At 36.3% G+C, this 15,821-nt stretch overlaps 1 pseudogene across 1 annotated transcript in view; it reads left to right on the forward strand.

The window, feature by feature from the left end:
- The window catches only part of LOC149088615 (NPC intracellular cholesterol transporter 2 homolog a pseudogene), a 62,050-nt pseudogene extending 49,280 nt beyond the window's left edge, over positions 1-12,770 (forward strand). The window contains exon 2 of the transcript XR_016195407.1: positions 11,833-12,770. The product of XR_016195407.1 is annotated as an NPC intracellular cholesterol transporter 2 homolog a pseudogene (transcript). The remainder of the gene's footprint in view (positions 1-11,832) is intronic.
- Positions 12,771-15,821: the final 3,051 nt, after the last annotated feature.

Raw genomic sequence — 15,821 nt, forward strand, 5'->3', positions numbered from 1 at the left:
TTTTTAGGTTGTTACTCGGTTTCGTTTGTATTGGAACCATGGAATTCTCTTTGATATTCATTTTTAGTTATCTGTCCTTTTCGGTTCGTTATTTTCCAAGCTCCGAGTAGAGGAAATAATTTCCGTAATTCGTCCTTAAAGTTTGGCTTATTTTTGAGTAGTTTTGAGTTATGAAAAAAGTTTAACTTTGTTCAATCGTGAAATGCTTTTTCGGATGTTCCACACATTGTTGGCGAACGTTTTACAGTATGCGTAGCAGCTTCCAGCCGTCCCTTTTTACGCAAAGAATTTTTGAAATGACCTTATGTGTGACTCGTCTATAGTTGTTTGACGTTATTCGCGCTAATGGTGGGTTGAGCTTGCCTTTTAAAAAGTCAGCAGACCTGTTAATCCAATATATTGATGAAAAGTCAAAATTTGAAAAATAGCCTGGAAGTCAAGAGTAGTGTTTCGTCTGAAAATTAAATGTTTCATCAGTTTCTTATCAGAAAAGTGGGGTAAAAGTCTAGTAACAAGACCCTGACACGTTTCCTCTACAAAAATTCAGCATGGCGATTTTGAATGTTCAATCAGTAATCAAGCCCGCAAATCATAGATTTTGGTTATTTGCACTGTTTATTTTTAATGTTTTGTGTTGTAAGAGAATAATTTATTATTTTTTGAGGGGAAAAAATCTTGATTTTTTACATATTAAACTTCAATTAAGTGTTCCCCCTAAGTTTTCACGGCAATATTTTGTTTAGAATGTGCTTTGGTATTATTAAATTTTTTTAAATATTATTCGTAATAAATATGAGTGATGCATTATTATTTTGGAGACTGTTAATCAGAAAAGTAGGAAACATCAGTAAAAGCTGGAAAGATTAATTAGAAATAAGTAATTATTTCATTGAATTGCAAAAATGTAGAAAGCGTAATAATCATGCCAAAGTAGTTTTAAAATTACCAAACGTTATTATTATTCAATTATACTTCTCAGCCTGTGTGGATGCCTATTTTTGATGTGAAGCACAAAGATTTTCCAAAAATATTCATTACTTTTTTGAGAAAACATTTTTTCCCTACTAAATTCGCTATATTGACCACTGTGCGCCTTGTCTGAGAGGTTGAGGAATTCTATAATAAGACACTGTAAGACGTTAAATAAAAACGCAATCCCAACGCAGGATATAACGATGTGTACACCCACACTGGGCATGATTTACTTTTGGGAGGAACATCAAAATAATCAATTAGCCACAAATTATTACTGAGTATAACATGCCAATTATATCCAATAAACCTTCAGTAATCATGGGAACATTTAATTCTTGCCATCAACGACCGTATGACAGTTTACGGAAAATTCACCGCCAACAATTCACTATCCGAGTAGCACAACGAAATCGTTAGGATGTCAAACCTACGTCGGAACGTCGAAGGAATATCGAATGTCGGAAAGAGATCCGAAATTTTTTACGTGTCCGATATCGAATGATATAGTAAAGATGTGTTCACTCTTACGTATGCCATTTATACTTCGAATGATATCGGTAACGACGTCGAACGGTATAGAAATCGCTACGTCGTTCTATATCGGTGTGCTACTAGGGTAGCCACAAAATTTACCGTCAACAGTTCATCGTCGTACATAGAACATACATACACCACTGGGAAAATTTACCGCTAAGAAAATTCACCGACCAACAATTATTCACTGCGGGGAAAATTCATCGACAACAGTGTTACTCGAGTCACTGCGCCAGTAAGTGAGCGAGGAATGAAGGAGTGAGTGAATCGGTAAATAATACAGTAGTTGGTGAGCGAGCGACAGAGTAGTTAGTGCTGGTGAGTGAGCAAACTAGTGAGTGAGCGACCTAGAGATAGAGTAAGTGGCATAGTGAGTGAGTGGGCGACATATTTTATGAGTGTCATGATGAGCGGCCCAGTATTAGACAAAGATCTGGTGAGTGAGCGAGTGACAGAATGAGCGACCTCGTGAGTAAGTGCGTGACCTGGTGATTGAGTGTGTGTGTGACTGAGTGAGCGAGTAATAGAATGAGTGGCCTAGTTAGTAAGTAAGCGAGTAATAGACTGAGCGGCCTAGTTAGTAAGTAAGCGAGTGAGAATGAACGACACAGTTAGTGAGTGAGCAAGTGAGCAATTGTGTGTATAACAGAGTGAGCAATCTAGTGAGTTGATGATAGAATGAGTGATCTAGTGAGTGACCTAGAGATCAAGAGAGTGATCAGCCTACTGAGAGAGTGATCGAGTGACATAGTGAGCAAGTGGAGTGACCTAGGAAGTAAGTGACTGACCTAGGAAGTAAGTGACTGACCTAGTCAGTGAGTGATACAATGGGCAACCTAGTAAGTGAGTGATATAATGAGCTAACTAATTTAGCTCATTATATCACTCGAGTGCGAGCTGGCTCTGCTGACATGCCGGTTTCGCTCATTCATTCACTCACTCGTTCGTTCACTTGTTCACGCGATCGCTTATTCCCTCATGTCGAACTGATGTCGGTGAATTTCGCCCCATTGACTAATTCTCCATTCGGTGAATTGCTGCCGGTGAATTTTCCGGACAAAATTTAAAATGCTTTCATAAGGTTTATATAAAATGGATTAATTAAGTCGATTGAAAAAAAAAAAACATATATGGAAGAAACTAAGATAAAAGTCTCGAAAATAATTAATAAATAACTTTTCATGCTGCCGATAAGCCCCGAAGGCGAAACAAGTCGCCAACTCCAACATGTTTTCGAAATATCTCGGATGCATTATAATCCCCTCTACAACGCGAAAGATAGTTATAATAGTCATATGTATCGAGGAAAAGTAAATATTTTCCCTTAACTTAAAGTAATTAGCCCTGAAGCTGCTTTTTCGAGAATTGCAAGTTAGTGCCGTAAGTTGAGTGAGGATCGAATATTATTTTTTATTTTGTTTAAGAATAGATAGGAAGGAAACATGTTTTGTTTCGCGTTATACGTAAAATGTATCTCACTAATGATTCGTCTTTTATTTTGATAATAATAAACGAAAGAAGAGTTTTAGGGAGGAAAAATAAAATATCGAACAGAAAATCCTTAAAAAGATACGTTCCCTCATGACTGCAGGTGAAATGAAATTGTATTCACATTTATTTTCATGTAAATGTGATAAATGCGGTTATTATGCATAATATCCGTTATCATGCATAATTACAAAGCAGTTTGGTGAGTTTTATAAATTCCTTGAAATTTATAAAATAATCACTTTTACCGGCTTTATCAATAATATATGTTAAATTTATTAAATAATCACTTAATTATTTATAAATAATTAACAAATAATCACTTTCACTGGCTTTAGTGATTATAATCACTTTTACCGGTGATTACACATAGTATAAAAGCGTCGTTGATAAATTTTATAAATTTCCCTAAATTTATCACTTTTACTGGCGATTGTGCATAGTTAAACGTCATTAGTAAATTTGAAATATTTCCCTAAATTATTCGCTTTTACTGGTGATTATGAAGAATACTCAAGCGTCGCGTCGTTGGTAAACATGATAAATCATACCATATGATATACTTGCTATACACGATAATTCTTATATGTATTGTATCATTATAACGGGGTACGATCGCTAAATTTGTTATCATTATATCAGGGTCTGACTACACTCATCACATTTATCATACTCATTTGGAATTTTTTTATATTTATCAAATTCAATAACACTTGGGTATTATGCATAATCACAGATAAAGATGGTAAATTTCAGGTATTTATAAAATTTGCCAACGACAATTGGTTATTATGTATAATCGCCGATACAAGTGATAATTATTTTAGTATTTGTGAAACTTATCTACGAGAATTATTCATATTCGCCGGTAAAAGTAATAAATTTATCAAACTTACCAAGGCGATTAGTAAATATGAGCAATAACCGGTTATTATGTATGATAACCGATTTATCACATTTTTACCATAACATATATAAGAGGATATAAAATGAGTAAATGATTTAAAATGAGAAAGTCAGTTTGGATTCCACACAATAAGAAATGAAGCTAGTTATGTCTGTTCACGATAATTAAAAAGAAATGCTATTTTCGTGCAGTAAAAACCCCTCTTAACGGACACGCCTCAGATGCGGCCAGTCCTCTTTTACGGCCAAGTAATACATAATTTTATAAAGGGACGTCGTGTCGGAGGTGAGTCTCTTTTCCGTGAGGTGGCGGAATATCCCCAGACACTTGATATTGGAGGGGCGTCCAATTTATACACGAAACTACGGAACATAACGAAGAAGCCTTTATTTTTAAGCACACTCGAAACAGACAACCTTACAGAACGGAAGCCACATTCCAACTCACGTTCTCTTCTCTTGGAAGATAGATTTTCTCTTCTCACCTTCTTTTAACAACGTATAAACAAACAAAGCATATTATGTGGTATAAGGCCACAGAGTTAGTAAAAATGTCCATACTGGAAAAATAGATTCGTTACAATTTTATATCATTCCCTCTAATAATAAAAGTATGAATTTCAAACCCTTCATTAACAGTCACCCCCTCTTTTACGGATGAGATTTTTTTGTCCGACCGGTGTCCGTAAAAGGGAGCGACAAAGCTTTGGTAAAGATTTCATGATTTCGTAAGTGTGAAACGCTCGTTAAAAACATCAATTATTTTCAGCGTACGTGGTTTTTGTTTTCGATTTTTTTGATTTTTACTCTAATTTTTGTAATCCTGTGTAAATTCTTCGTGGTTTCCCCCCCCCCCCCCCGAAAATTCACTGAGAAACAGAAAGAAGTACTGTATCATGAATCGGCTGGTGCCGCAAATGCGTGGCTTGCTTTTTTCTCACTGAAAATTTTTACTTTTAACCTTCAGGGAATTATGCCCTGATTTAGAGGATTGTACAAGTATTGAGTTAGAAATATTTTGGATATGAACTTTGGGGAGCTTTCATCAGATGGCAGCACTTGATGTGGAACTTTGAGGGTGGATTTCAAGATGGAGAAATTGCGTGCTGGATAAAAGTTTGAGCAAGTACATAAAATTTAGCAATGAAATTCTAGAAAAAATTGTATTTGAAGTATGTATGTAATTTTATACAGCAAAATGCTATTTTTTTAAAATTTTTTCATGCATGAAAACTTCGACTTAAAGGAAGAAAACTTAAAAGGGAAAGCTTTGACACTTAAGTAAAAGGAAAATTCTAACACTCAAATACGGGAAAAAACTTCTGGGGCCAAGTGGAAACTTCGACTTAAACAGACATTCGAGTTATAGGAGCTCGATTTATCGTGAATTGACTATAAATATTTTTAGAATTTAATCAAACGTTTCTTGAAATTGATTGCTTTGTCATCATAACCTTTTATATCGTTTATCACAACTCGTTTTACGATAGTGTCTTTCACCTAATGTCACGTGAAAAACAGGTGTTGTAACAGCAATCCTTGTTTGTCAATGCTTTATTTCTCAAATAAGTTATCTTAACGTCGATTCCATTGATCATTTCCTGAGGAAATCACACATGTTTCTTCATTTTTATGTAGATAAATGAAAGTCTTACCCCCTGTGCTAGATAACCTTCAAAGAAGGACAAACAACCGAAAACAGAAATTTTCTGAATACGATAAGGTCCGTGAATGCAGCATGTTATGACTTCATATCGCGTGAGTTCCGCTTATCCGATTTATAAGAAGAAAATCATGAATTCAACAATAAATATGCAAGTTGAACACAGAATAAATTGGCGTATTCATTTTGCTGCTTAGAGCTATAGCTTATTGATGCCAAAATTCTTTTGGGTGATATTCAAATTATGTATGCTCTATGATTCTGCAATAAATTAATTACAAAAAATCAACCGATAGAGACCTTTTTTTACAGTTATAACAAAGAAAACAGACATTGGATGATAAAAGTCATATTTAAAGCACGGTATCATATCGTAGTTTCCATCGAGTCGTTTCTTATATCAACATTATTATACGTCACATGATATAGGATCGTGAGTATAATTATCCCTGATGCTTGGTAGTGTTTATCGATGCAGTCCAGTCTTTTTGGTGTTGGTCTTTCAAAAGTCAGTCTTTTACTTCGACTTCATGAAGAATGCAGTTCCCAGATGCTGTAGAACATCTGGCTACTGCATGCTTGGTGAAGTTGATTGATGCAGTCTTTTACTGCAGCTCATGTGGCAATAATTGAATGCAAACACCAAACATGGCCCCCACCCTGTCCCTTCTGGGATATAAACAGGCTACCTTGCGGCTGGGCCATGCTGGAAAAAAGAAAAAGCCCCGCTAGCCACCAAGACCCCGGGCCGACCTCCGACCCACGCAAAGGACTACAAACACTGCAATAATTGAATGGTCCACCTAACCAGAACATGGCCTTCCACCGTATAGATATAAGCAGGTGGTCAAAGACCTTTCTTGGCTTTTTTTTTTCTTTTTAACGGAGCACAACTGCGGTCTGTCTCGCCATGGGCAATTTACTACCGATTGAGTTGTGCTGGAAGGTGTAAGTGTAAGTATTAACACAGGCTGAGGGCGTATATAGTGTTGTGTGTGAAGTACTGCCTTCTACATTTCAACTCGTAAAGGAAGTGCAATGATCGTATGCATCTCGTCGATATTTGTCTGCGGAACCTCTAATGAATTGGTACATGCTGGAATGTGCGTGTACGTGTGATAAACCTGCTGTGAAGTTGGTTTCTGTGTAATGCTTGTTGTGTGTGGTGGCGCCATCTGCCATCAGTTTTACTACCTATGAATGAATTAAGTGTAATGATTGAATAACCGTATTGTTGTAGGCCTGTTGCTCTCTGTGGCGAGGCTTTTTAACGGGGAGATCGGCTCACATTCGCACCTCGAAGTGGGGAACCACAAGAAACCAAATTCAGCCGACCACCACCGTGGCATCCGTAGGGATTCGAACCCGAACCCTCGCGATGTGAGTCCATGCTAATCTATCATTGATCATTTTTGTCCGACCACGGTCATTTTCTGCACACGAAGACTAATTAGACCGGGACCTACAATTTATTGCTGATTCCGAACGGCCGGCTTGTTTTTATACTCATCGAGAGGTTGGTGCGCTAACACCTCGATGGGGGACTCCCTGCGGTAGCAATTTCTTCTGCGGTCATGGCACCGTTTCTGTTGTAACCCTGTGACAGGAAAGTTTTCTGACGAGGACGAACCGGGTATCGAACTCGCGACACTTCTAAACGTCCTTTGGTACTTTAGGCGAGTATCTTATCGACCTGGGCTACCGCGCGCCTGGGTTGTGTGTCCGTCAATTTGACCATTCGACCACCACAGTGGCGAAATGAACGAGGTTTTGAAAAGCTTATCTTTAAATTTTAGGCAGAAGCTGAAATGGCTAAAAATGTGCTTACGTAATACTTGAAGGGCCGCTTACAAGAATCTCATTAAGTACGAGTAATTCGAAAGTGATTGTCAAAGAGCTAATGTTAAAGATACAAAAAAAAATATATTCGCTTATGGCAAGGTATATATAAAAGAAAATCAGACACGTTCGCTATAACGGCAATGGAAATCCTATAAGAAAAATTTTTTTGAGACTGGAAAAAGAGTTGAGACTATATATATATTCATAGGTGATTATAAACGGGGCGCATGTCAGTACTTTCCTACAGATAAGAAGACTTCATGATGTATCTCATCTTCTTGTTGTCTATATGGGAGGAGGAAAACACTTATTATATATGTTGGTGTGTTGGTTGCGCAGGTGGGGCACGAACTCAGGTTTTGACATTGTTGTAATTTTCGTTAAAAAAGAACTCTCTCCCTTTCTTTAAATTCCTGCAATCTTTCAAAACTGGACACAGGGTGTTCAGGTCTTAAGACCGCTGCACACTAGTCTTACGTGATGTGGTCCTACGTAAGAGCAGTGTATAGAGACGTTTAATCATTTTCTCAGCCTTGAATGTTATTGGTCGCTTTTATCAGGCAACGGATACTCTAGTTGCAGAAACTGTAGCATTCCGCAATGTGCAAAATTTTGTTATTCAATCAACATTATGTATGTAGTAGTAATATAAGCAGTTCACTGTAGATGGATATTTCAGCAAAATTAGTTCAAAATAAAAGGGGAAAAGGAACGTATCTACAGTCGATTCGCTTATAACGCTCTAAGAGTTGTATAAGTAACCGGCAAGGGATCCCTAGACTGGTATTTTAGCCAGCATCCAAGACTGGACTTTTCACGGGCCCCTTCACAATGAATTTGTATGGTGAGGACAAAACGCTGAAAATCGTTTCAGGGCCCCCATAGCCCACCCTTGTGGGGGCCATGGTAAGAGTTGGGAGAGAGACCATGATAATAAGTCGTTCTAAGCGGGGAAATGCTCTAAGTAGGATCCACTGTAGTTTGATTTTTTCCTCATTCATAAATATCTTTCTACAGTGCAAGAAAGTAAAAATCGTTTATAACGAGAAATCCGTCATAACGACAATTTTCCTTCCGATTGTGAACTGGCGTGATAACGGATTTTTACTTTATATATCTATCTCTGTCAATAATGACAACTCATCAACTTATAGTTATTCAGTTGTAAAAATTACCTGTATCAGTGTTTCTGATGACAACAAGTTCAAGAGTACTCCAAAAAAACTAAAACTAAAAATCTGAAAAAACCGTGACATTTTTGGCAAAAAAGTTTTGACTGCCAGAAAAACTGAAAAACCGACAGGCCCGGGAAAAAAGTGTGACGTATGGTCACCCTACGCAAAACATTTCACACGAGCAGGTCTAATAACAACTTCGCGTATGTTCGTTCTGACCTTTTATAGTTGATTATCACAATGTTTTACGTCCTTCTAACAAGTCCCGTCATTTAATTACTATGCAGATACATTTCCGGTTACAATTTATATCGATTCCTGACAATTATACCACACAAACGTGACAGGTAAAAATTTATGATTATTGACGATTTCCTAGAAAGCGCGAATACGAAATCGGACCAGACAGAATGAACAGATATATACATAATAATGCCTCTTCCGGGTTCTCCAATTTCAATATTTTCAAAGAGTGTCTTATCTCAAACATACATATTCACTTTCACAAACAGCATTATGTGAACTTCTCACGTCGGTTTTAACAAAGCCAGTTTGTGTGAGTGAGATATTGCCGCAGGGTTATGTAAAGCTTAGAGGAAAATGAAGGTGCGAGTCTCTGGATTTATTGCAAATGAGTCTTCGGCAAAAGTTAATGGTGGAGGGCTGAGAGAGAGAGAGATGTGCCTTGTCTCATCTCCTCTTGCAGCTAAAACTGTGCTGTGCCTATTCTACTGTGTAAGGACGGGGGGAAGTGTATTCGCCGTACACAGTGTACGTTCATTAACTTTGCCCTCAGAGGAAAAGGGTTTTCCATCCGGAGTTCCGGAAGCCTCCAAGGAAAACGAGCGCACGCACGGAAGAGGAAGCCACCAGATATATTCCGGTGAAACTGTGACGGTGGAAAGGTCCCCGGTATGCTGACCTCGTCCTATGCATCCATCATGAGTCAACTGATGAAAGTAATTATGTTAAATTTTCGTATCTTCAGAAGCATTATGCGCTAGTGGATGTGTGAGATTCTCGTAATGGCTGTAGTTCGATCGACCAAAGCGGATACGAGTGGAGTATGGAATTTTCGAGAAATATTCGAACTCGTGATGATGATATATTGATTCCATTAATTAATATAAATTTAATGCAGAGAAATTTGTTTTTATGTTTATTTCTCACTATATTTTTTGATTGCATTCATATGAAAGACGATGGCTATTCAGTTTTTGATTCATTTGAAAATATATTAATTGAGAAATCAACTCATTGATATCAACTCTCATTGAGAAATCAACTTTACAAAATATCTGGACTTGTTAATGCTCAAATAAGACGCCTTTAAAGAGGCAAGATATTTCATCAGTGGCGCTCAAAGGGTTAATAAAGTCGAATCCCGTTTTAACGAATACCGTTATTGCGAAAATCTCGTTTTAACGAACACTTTTCTAATCCTCCAAATAAGTTTACATAGGAACAACGCTAGTTACCCTGGAATTCCTTTTATAACGAAGCGATTCTTCTGGTCTCTTGTCGTTCGTTATAGCGGGATTCGGCTGTATATATTAAATACTGGTGCTGTTTAATGATATTGGAAAATAGTATATATATATATATATATATATATATATATATATATATATATATAATTATCTTAATACAAACACATGTAAACTACAAACCTTTTTTGGAGGAAATGTAAAAAAAAAATGTAAACTACACATGTAACAAACATGTCAAGCCTTGGAAAAAAAAAGAACGTGGAAAATGACGTGTTTGAATGTTTAGTCTACTCATGTTAATCTACGGAAATTATTTTCCTAAAATATTTTGTAACGGGTTTCACTGAGAACACACAATTAGCGTTGCAGGCAAAACTTAGATAGCGAAATAAGGTATGCAACCAGCTGATAGAAAAAAGTGAAAAATTTTATGCGTCGCTCAATTATGCGACTTTCACGTTTATACGCCGTTTATCTTCGGTCGCAATTGGTTTCTTCACATTTTAATGTTAAAATAATTAATGTATTTGCCGCAGAACCCCAATTATTCGACATTTTCTCACTTTGACTCGAACTCCGAATCTTTTACATCCATCATTTACATCCATCAAATGCGTACAATTTTCGTACGTGGCTGCTACAGTTCTTATTGCATATTGTCATCGCAAAAGAATCCATAAAATTTAAGGTGATTGATAATGTATACGAAAATAGGCAGTGAGCTACCTGCCCGATGGCCATTTATATTGGATACTCAACTGATCTCTTTATGGTTTGTTTCTGAGCATACGCAGACGCGTTGGCCCCAAAAAGAAACGGGTTTCAATCGTTTTGACGGTCATATGTCCTTTCAGATTTTTTTCTCCTAATATTATCAGCGTTATCCCCAGAGGGTAAGAAAATCCACACAAAGACATTGTAATCATTTGGAGGGTACAGGTCTGCCGATAAAAGACACGACATAGTAAGTTCTTTCGATCATTTCTTGTAGAATTTTCTTTCGTTGTGGTTCTTTGCTTGCTGCATGTGCCAAATCCACCGTTCGTAATGTCCAGAAAACGAAAAGCGCTTTCTCTAAGGAAAAACTGGAAATTTTAGAAGAATGCGATAAGAATCCTAAATGATGGAAACTATGTGTCTCTTATCTTACAAAACAGTTGATTATCCCTATATCAACTTTGAAAACGATTATAAAGCACAGAAGCGAAATCAAATACCAAGCTGCTGGTTGAATATTCTCTACTGCCAAAAAAATGAGAGTTTAGAATAGGAAATTTGCTCAAGTTGACAAAAGTTTGTTGCAATTTTTTTACCCAATGTCGTGTCGTAAAGATAATATGTTGAGATAAATTTTATTTTTTTAAGTGAATTTGAAATGGGATATAATTTGTGTGTTTTCCCTCAAGTAACCTATGATTGAAATTATGTTATTTTTTAAATAAGAGAATTGGAGATGCAATCACATTGAGGTTTATAATGTTACGTGTCTATGGGGGATAGGGGTACAAGTCTCAGTTATTCGAATTACCCATTAATACGACTTTTTGACTCGGGATCTTGAACGTCGTAAGAACGAGGTTCCACTGTATCATGCCTTGCAACATTCAACAGTATAACAGAAAATATATTCATATAATTTCCTCACTCCTTCACACTTGTATACTCGTCGGAGACACGTTATCATAGAATTGCACGCCAATGTTTTTAAATTCTGCCACTTCATGCTGTTTGTCACTTGTCTATTTTTTTTACTTTCAAGTAAACGTCTCTTTGAACAGCTGCTTATACCTAACATGACGGGCTACCACCCAGTTTATCGAAGCTCAAGCTGGTTGACAAATCGGAATAACAACAAGAAAGAAAAAGCAAAAAATCCCCCAATGAACGCCAAGTTCATCGGAAAAATGCCTCGTAAGTTATTATTAAGAAAGCTTACAATCCGACCGTAAAAATTTCTTGTCAGATTAGCATAAACATTCCACGTTTGATTCTCACAGCCTTCAAAATTCTCAATTATTTCCTCACGTGCTATCAGACGTCTGAGTGGTATAACAAACATGTCTTTCTATTCAATCGCGTTCCTATTCTTGCTGGTCATCAGTACGTCACTAGCTGCTCTTATCACCGACTGTGGTTCCAGTGGTTCGACGGTGACCGATGTGGATGTCAATGGATGTGAGAACGTTCCTCGTTGTCCTCTGAAACGTGGCACCAAGACACAGCTGTCTATACAGTTCCAGTCCGAGACTTCGACTATATCCCTGAACGCTGTCGCCTATGGAGTTACTCTTGGAGTTGCGTTACCGTTTAGTTTACAAAATGACGATGCCTGCGAAGATAGTGGTGTCAATTGCCCGTTGCAGTCCAGAACCTCCTACACCTACACAAACGCGTTGATTATCGAGGATTCTTACCCCGCACTCTCCGTAGACATCATATTGAAACTTAAAGCTGATGATGCTTCCGATGTGGTCTGCGTCATGATTCCGGCACGGATAGTGTAGAATTTGGTGCTTTCTCATTAGATACGAATATGAGACATTTTAAAAAGTTCATGATTATTTTTTTTGTAGAATTTTATAGTCCAATCTGATAAACAGAATCGTTAATATTTTCACAGTAATTTCTCGAATCGAAAACCTATGCATATAAGATTCAGTTTCTGGATGACCATTCAACATACTGTAGAGAATTTATGTATTAAAATAGTAATTTTCTGAAAAATAGGAATATTCATTGTTGTTTAAGCGATTATACATGGTGACATTTGCTTCTCGATGAATTCACCACGAGTATATTTAAAGGTAAGAGGTTTGCCATTTATCCATGGATAACTTAATTTAGTACTAAAAACTATATTTGAATATCTATGCTTAAAATTCGTATTTTATAATGCTTACTAACCTCCTAGATATCGCAAAGCACGAAACACTTTCTGTGCAGAAATATGTACTGTAATTACTACGCATCGTGTTCGACTCAGTTAGTTATCATTGAGTACCAAGGTCAGTTTTTAATTAATCGCTGTTGGAAACCTCACATATTGTGTGTATTTAAACGTACTTCAGGATTTTTTTTAAACATTTAGTTGTTCTTTCGGTCGGATTTGTATTGTTGGAAAATAAAAAAATAAAAATGAGAAAAAAAAAATATCTTTCTCAGGTGAAAATTATCATGTCAGAGCTGTCCATCTGAGAAAATGACAGCAATGTAATTTCAGATTACAATTTTACAAATACAAGTCCATAATACAAAATATCCAACGAGGTTACTGAGAAAAAGATGCCCACAACAAATATGGATGTCATATATTTCTAGAATACAGCAACCCCCAATTAAAAATGCAATCGTAAAACTAAAGACTATATATAAATGTTAAAATATAATACAATGCCCAATTATTTATAATTATCTTATCTAACAATATACAACTTCTCGATTTACCTAAACATCGATTATATCGATTCTGCATTGATATAACCGATATATATTATTATATGACATTTTTATTGCAACTTGAAACATAAATTAATAACGTGTAACGCCTTTGATCCCGAACTGGTAAATTTTTGATAGGTGCAATTTTACTTGGTTTGGTGATGGCAGGTAAACATTCTGACATTCTGGAATAGTAAAAAAATTCTAACAATGCGAAAAAGTTGCCAGATTTAAACATAATTTTTCCAGCTGAATTTTCCACTGGTTTATAACTTTGTATTTTCAGAAAAATGATAAAAATTCAAAGGCTATGCCAATTTTTAAATTTTAATTTAAAAAAGAATTTTTAATTTTCGAAAAAAAATTATAACAGTTTTTGGACATTTAAAATGTTTATGACAGCTTTTGACCATTTAAAAGTTTATGAAAGTATTTGGAAATTCAAAAATTTATGACGGTTTTTTGACATTCAAAAAATTTATACAAAGACAAGGCCATAATAGGCAAAATATCCAACTAGGTAGCTGAGAAAAAGATGCCTATAACAAATATGGATGTCATATATTTCAAAAATGTAACAACCAAATTGAAAATGCAACTACAAAAACTATAAACAATATATACATAATAGAATATTTTACATTGCGCATGAAATATATTTATGATTGTCTTATTCTAAGTATGGGTAGAGATTCTCGATTTACCCCAACATGTTTATCGTATTTCTTTTTAAACGTGCAAAATTTACTACCACCGGGGATAAGTTTTCCCATTTTTTTAACAACCCTATCAGAGAAAACTTCCCTTCGACACCACAATCTAGAATTGCCCCCTTACCAATAGATACTGGTGTCCCCTTGCCAAAGCAGTCGATTGACGGCGTATTAATAATTCATGGTCCTTGGTCCATCCTATCCACTCCGTTGAAAACTTTGAAAACTTCGATCATACCTCCCCGACACCTACGTTTACCCGATGTAAACATATTCAAAAAATGAAGTCTCTCATTTAGTCACGTAATCATGAAAGCAAACGAGGTGGGTTACACATGACTTTTCTCTCTGAACCCATACTGTTTATCCTACAATACATTATTCTCGTATATCCACTTGACCAATTGCCTTTTGATAATAATTTCCAAAATTTTTGGAAAGGAGCCCCCACCTCCCGACCGGATCATAGAAAGTCGCGGAACTCTGATAGTTCTTCACTAATATTCGCTCCTCTTGAGCGCAAGGTTACCCGCCCAGGGAAATTCCATCCATGAAAAACGTCTCGAAGGTCACTTGTCCCTCATCCAGGAAGATAACAGCGAACGAAACCCTGAAACCTCTTTCCTTAACCATAGAATTCCCGATAATTACGCCCCCATCTCCCTTTTACCTGAACCTCAACCACCCATTCCCCTTATAAGCTATCGTTGTTTCTGGAGATTACAACTTCGTCGACTTGTGGCTATGTTATACCCGTGTTTCCAAAACTCTCACTCTCTCCCGTAACACTTCAGCTTCGAGCTCCAACCTTGTCTTCTCCAAACAAACTGACACTTGAAACTATCAGCTGCTATCTCCCCGCACCCCCCAGGATCAGGGAAACCTCCCTTCGCAAGTTCTGCACAACACTAATCGAGTTATGCTAAAAATAATGATAAAAACTAGATTATAAACAAATTAATTATACTTAAAAAATACGAGAATGAGAAACGCTAACAGAAAATTACAGTAACGTAAAAGGCATTACAATACAGAATTTACGTAGCAGATTATATAAGAAAATAGAAAAAAAGAAATTATATGCTCAACAATGTATTATGAATAAGAAGTATATATATTAAGTATAGAACGCACACACACACATACCTAAAAAGTATTTAGACACAAAACAACTATACATATTAGTACTAGCCAACTAGATAACTAGCTATCTTAATAACACCATAAAAATTTGACCCTGAGCAAAACAACAAAAGTTACAAAAATACCCGTGAAAAAATACTCAACTCTATTTGCTGAAGAAGCGTAAACTTCTTGAAAAGGCATTTGGCAAGTCTTCAACTCTTATAATAATCTGATTATGGTCAACTGATTTCAAGTAATCAATATATAAGTCTATCTCTCTCTTTCTGTCCAAGATATCATCCTGATTACATTTTATTATGATAGAAAATATGTGTATGAAAAATAACACGGGACGTCTGGAGCAGATCTTTTGATACGGTTGTTGATCATTACCGTCCATTCTGTAGAATGAATGTTATCATAAACAAGATGATCTTTATGTTAGAGGCTGACCGTCCATTTCATGAAGAGA

The sequence above is a fragment of the Pholcus phalangioides genome, unplaced genomic scaffold (assembly GCF_987345545.1).
Source record: "Pholcus phalangioides strain wild (caught in Gottingen) unplaced genomic scaffold, Ppha-v1.0 ptg000003l_1, whole genome shotgun sequence".
Taxonomy (NCBI): Eukaryota; Metazoa; Arthropoda; class Arachnida; order Araneae; family Pholcidae; genus Pholcus; species Pholcus phalangioides.